Source organism: Vicia villosa, linkage group LG3 (assembly GCF_029867415.1).
Source record: "Vicia villosa cultivar HV-30 ecotype Madison, WI linkage group LG3, Vvil1.0, whole genome shotgun sequence".
NCBI lineage: Eukaryota > Viridiplantae > Streptophyta > Magnoliopsida > Fabales > Fabaceae > Vicia > Vicia villosa.
Window position 1 is genome coordinate 186,102,825 of NC_081182.1, and position 5,876 is coordinate 186,108,700.

The following is a 5,876-nucleotide window of genomic DNA, read 5'->3' on the forward strand; positions in this document are numbered from 1 at the left end:
CTTAATTTAATAAAAAGAAATATTTTTTTCTGATTTTTTTGATAGGTTAGAAATAATTAAAAGGGAATATGCGTTTAAATCTGTGATCCTATGCGTTTGATCTATGAGGGAGTATGGTGTACATGCCTTTATGGGCGTGTGATGATGATACAGTGACGATCCAAGGGCTGTGATTTAAGGCACATGGTAGTCTTGGGAAAGGGTAAAGCATTGAATTTGTGGGGATGACTAAAGTCAGATTGGGTCCACCACATCCTGCATGGACCAATGGAAATGGAAAGAGGAAGAGTTGAAATGTTGACTGGCCAGCCACATGATGTCACGCGAGCGGAGAGAGGAGTCAACATTGACTGGCGAACCACGCTTGGACGCGTGGTCGTCTTCAACCTCCGTCTCCTTCAGCTTTTTCTCTACGCGAATTGTGGCGGTTTTAACCACCATTTTTTTTCTTCGCAGAACCGCCATTATTACCTGTGCTCATAACCTGCAAAAATGGAGCCAAACAAAAAAACAACCAGCCCAGATCCACTTAAATTTTCCTCCTAAACATGAATATGGGGTTAGTTTCTTCATTTGAGCATGTTAAGTATGAAAACGAAGAGATTGAAGCTTTGAGCTTCAAACATGGCACACAATGGTTCAGGGCTTTAGGCTCACATGTGACACGTCAAACCTACTCCATATGATCTCAGGAAGCTAACAAAGTCATTAGTTTTCATTTAAACATGCTTATAATGGAAATATTAGAAGTTGAAAATATGCATGAATATGTTACTTTTGAAACATGAGTTCTATGAGCATCTAGCCATGAGTAATGATCCAAACATACTATATTATGTCTTAAAAGATGATTTGAACAATTAGTTTGAATTGATAATGGCTGGAAACAAGAAAACGAAAATTAAAATATTTTGATATTTTTTTGTATTTTTTGCAAGTGTTTTGGCTACTTCTTTGTGGATTTTCGTGTGTGCCCTTGATGCTGAAGTACTCAAGCCATTTATAAGCAATATTGAGTGATGAAAACTTAAGCAACCAAGCTTTTGAGTGCTTTTGAATTTTTGAGTTTTTTATTAATAAAAACTTTGAAAAATCTTGGCCATGGCTTGAATTTTCTTCACCCCTCTTGCCACAGGTCTTCTGTACCTCTATGCTTCAAAATTTGAATCAAACTTGGTGACTCATGCTAGAGACAAAGCATTAGATCATTATCTTAGATCATTTCTTTTTTAATTTAACTTTAAATGAAGTAAAATTAAATCAAAAAAGAAATAAAAATGTCATGGGCCTAAGATTGGTCGTGGGAGGCCTTAAACATTATTAGGAACATGTTTGGATCACAAATGCTTGGGCCCTTTTGAAAAAAAAAACAAATTTGATCAATGTTGGTTTCATGCATTTTCCCAAAAAATAGCCAACTTTAACAAGGCATAACTCCCTCAATTTTGATCATATGAAGAAGTTCTGGTACTTTTTAGAAACCTCAAGATGTCCTCTACAAGCTACTTTGGAAGCTTTTTTGCATTTGAAGAATTTATCTTGATGTTATGGGCTTTGACAAAAAACTGCTTTTTGTTGACTTTGAAAATGACCTATAATGTCTTGGCTCATATTTTACAAATGGTAAATCCAATGACCATGGGACCAATTTCATTTGAAAGATAATTTAATTTCCTTCAAAATAAGCTTTGGTTGGAATTTTTCTGATGAACGAGGAGAGAGTTATGGCCGGTCAAAGTTTAGTTGACTTTTTAGGAGAAAACCCTAATTTTGAAACTTAGAGTTTTGTCGATTTCCGAACTTTTCTTGATGAATTATGATTAACCATTGATCAAATGATGAATCTTTTGACAAAATATGGATGTTGACAAAAAATTTCATTTTTGACTGTCTATTGACTTTTCGGTCAAACTGGTCGTCTGTTGACTGTTTGAGCTGTGAACGGTGCGTCCGAGCGAATCGAAGTTTGAAAATTTGTCTGGTGGTACTTTGAGACATATGGAGATCCATGAAATCCATTTGAGGTCTCAAAAAACTCGTTCTCCTGAAAAAAACAAAAACCATAGTTAGGGACTGTTTGTGTAGGAGACAGTTAAGCGTACCTGATTTTTGTGCAGTGTTGAGTCTCTGCTGATCATGTGATTATCAGAAGACTTCTAGAACAAAAATCTTGGAAATTTGAAATGTGAATGATTGACTTGACTGATGGTACAAACACGGAGAATCGTGTTGTCAGCGGGTTTGACTGTTAATTGGCTGTTCGGGCATTAACGTAACAGTTAAAGTGATAATGTAACACTTAAAGTGAAAACTTAACAGTTAAAGTTAATTTTTTTCTTTTTGTTTTTGTTGTGTTAAATGGTGAAAAATTATTTACATGATTTGTTAGAAAAACAAAAACATAATAAATAAATAAAATATACTGTACGCGAACGAAATTACTGATAATAAAATTGAAAAGTATTTAATGCACAGAAATAAATATTTAAATAGCAATAAACACACATAATATTATCTCGATAATTAAACGACGGTACAACAGATAGTACAATATTTAATACTGACAGTACAAATATTACATAAAAATATAGCGAACAGTATGACAAATATAATGAACGGTACATTATTTGAAAGCAAAAGATACGACAAACTTTAAGTATGACGATTAAAAATCCATGCTATAAACAACAGTATATAGATGTACGGGAGTGTAAACATCCCAGGTCCGCATTTTTCAGGACTATGCAGATAGAAAAAGGACATGATCACCACAAAAACAGTGATGACCACAAGAAGAAACGTATCCACCCACTTTGCCATTTTTGCCGGGGAAGAAGAGGAAATGATTAGGGGATAGTATGATAGAAATTTGGGAGATGAGTGAAATTTGATGCAAGATTTTATGGAAAAAATGAGGGGTATCTATAGAGTGAAAAGAGGGATGGAGACGTTGGGGAATGAAGTGGTACCGTACAAAAAGGAAAGTTTGAATGATAGTAGGTTTTGAAAAAAAAAATACATGGTAGGGTTTGAAAAGAAAGATGTATAGAATAAAGTTAGGATTTGATTTGAAAGAAAGAGATTTGAAAACAATAATATAGTACAAAAATTAGTGGGAAACAAAACCAATAAATAATTTAATTGTTACCAGCACAATTTGAATCCCCGAACTCTGCACCTGCAAAATTTAATTCTGTACCAATCGCGTCAGTATTATTTATCTGAAAATAAATCTCAAATAAACAGCGTGTGAAGTGATAAATAGTATTTGGTGTCTGTGCAAGAATAAATTCAACAGCGAGCCAAATTACCGTATATATAAAAAAATATTCTAAAAAAAACTGAGTATTCATAAGATCAGGATATTTATGAAACAAAATCCAAGATTATATAAAACTCCCAATTTTTAGACAGAAGTCTGTTGCCTTCTCTTTGAAAAAGGATGCGGGCAAATTTTGGGTATAACAATAACCATCAAAATAAGTTTGTCCTCTAGACTTCAAACCCATTTCCTGGTTTGGGACAAGTCAATAGCTCCCAACGGAACTACCAAACAATGCCTCTTTCTCACCTGATAAATGAATGCATGTGGAAATATCGACAACCATATGCAATAAAGACCATCTCTCAATCTTAATATACCAGCATATATTTCACTAATTCATCACATATGAATTCACCACACATTTGCACAAACATACACAATTTCATGTTATTAAATACACATGAAAACATCTCCACAACACTCACCAAATCAACACACTACCAAATAACAAGTAGCAAAACATAGCTCAATAATATTATTCTCAAGTAATCACAATTTACAACACACACAATCACTAAATTCAAGTATTATGTTCATACAAGAATTGCCTCAAAAGTCATCCAAACATCAATTCTCAACATATATGTATATATATATATATATATATATATATATATATATATATATATATATATATATATATATATATATATATATATATATATATATATATATATATATATATATATATATATATATATATATATATATATATATATATATATATATATATATATATATATATATATATACACACACACACACACACATACATGTCATTTTACATAACCACACAATAATTAAATCACCTACTTCCAACTAAACTATTTTTATTGAAAATAATATCGCGCTGTCTTTCTAACGCTTCGAACGGGGACTCAAACGGAGTTACGGTTCAAAAGTTATGAATTTTTGAAGTTTTACAAAAATTCTACTCCCAGGCTATTTCGCTGAGCGAACTCTGCGATTTGCAGAAAAATGTTGTGCATACAAAATGACCCCTTTGTTGAGATTTTAAGAGGGTTTTTTCAAATTTTTGTTCCTCTTAGCAGAATAATCCCGATGAACGGATCTAATCCTATGAACGGATCTTGATTAAATCATTAATCACAAATCAAACACCAATAAGAATTCAAAAATTACCTATTGAAACATGCTTTATCATTTGATCACGAACGGCGGAAGATATCAGCGTCTCTATGTAGTCCACGCGAGTGCAAAGTGGAAGGCGGTGCTAACCGTTCTTTCTCTGAGAAATTGACAATTAGCTTTTGTAGGGGAAAGAACTTCTCTATTTATAAAGAGCTTCTAAAACCCTAAAGCTCTTATTTTGGGTTTTTCCAAAATAAGTCCAACCTTATTTAATTAAACTATTTTAATTAAATAAATATTATTTATATTTAATCAAACTCTTTTAATTAAATAAAATAAATATTAATTAAATTAAATCATATTTAATTTAATCACATGTCAATTCTTATTTATTTAATTAAATCATATTTAATTAAATTATATGTGTTAATATATTGAATCATTTAAATACTATTAACACATAATTAAATTAAATCATATTTAATTTAATCATCCATTCCACTATAAGCACCCTATGCGTGTGACCCTGTAGGTTCTCGTAACGTTGGCAATAATATTAAATCACCTATTTAATGTTATAAATAGTGAGCGGTATCTAGCAACACATCACTGCTATCCAAGTGACGAGAATGTCGTGTGATCTGACATAACCTTTATGTGATAATGATCATGTGTGCAATTACCCTTTTGCCCTTATATCTATATTGAACACAAGGCATAGAGTGTGTCACTCTTGTATAGTCAAATATTTTATTCCTTGATCCCCGAGTATACTTGATAACAACAAATAAGCCCAATATCTGATATCGACTTATTTAAGCATGGCCATACATTTTCCAGTCATACTTTATCAAGGGGCCCACAGATATTACTCCCGTATATGTAGGAGGGGAAAATCCCATTTAGGTCACTCATGTCCCTCAGCATGATTTGTAAAGTACCCATCAATCATCTTTATGGTCATCCTATTACGGACAACGTTTGATTGACAATAAAGTACTTGACTCCACATCTAGGGTCCATAGTGGTTTCAGGTCGAAGGATGGTATACACCACTATTACTATGAGAATAACTTATGACACTTACATAACAAACTATGTAGTATCCTCATGGTGGGTCAATCCAGTATAAATATTACTCCTAATATTTATACTTATGTGAAGACTTGATATCTCATATCCATGACCCGTGAGATACGGTCATCAGTCTACTCACATAATAGTCTCTATGCATTATTGTTGTTCTATTTAAAAGTAAAGCTTGACTACGGATAATTTAAGAATAACGTCCTTATGTTTAATGAGGTCTCACAAAAGTCACACTTAATAGGTCATTAATAGACTAATTATTCTAAGGACTTTATTATGTCATATATAATAAATACAATGCCTAATAAGTATATATATATATATATATATATATATATATATATATATATATATATATATATATATATAT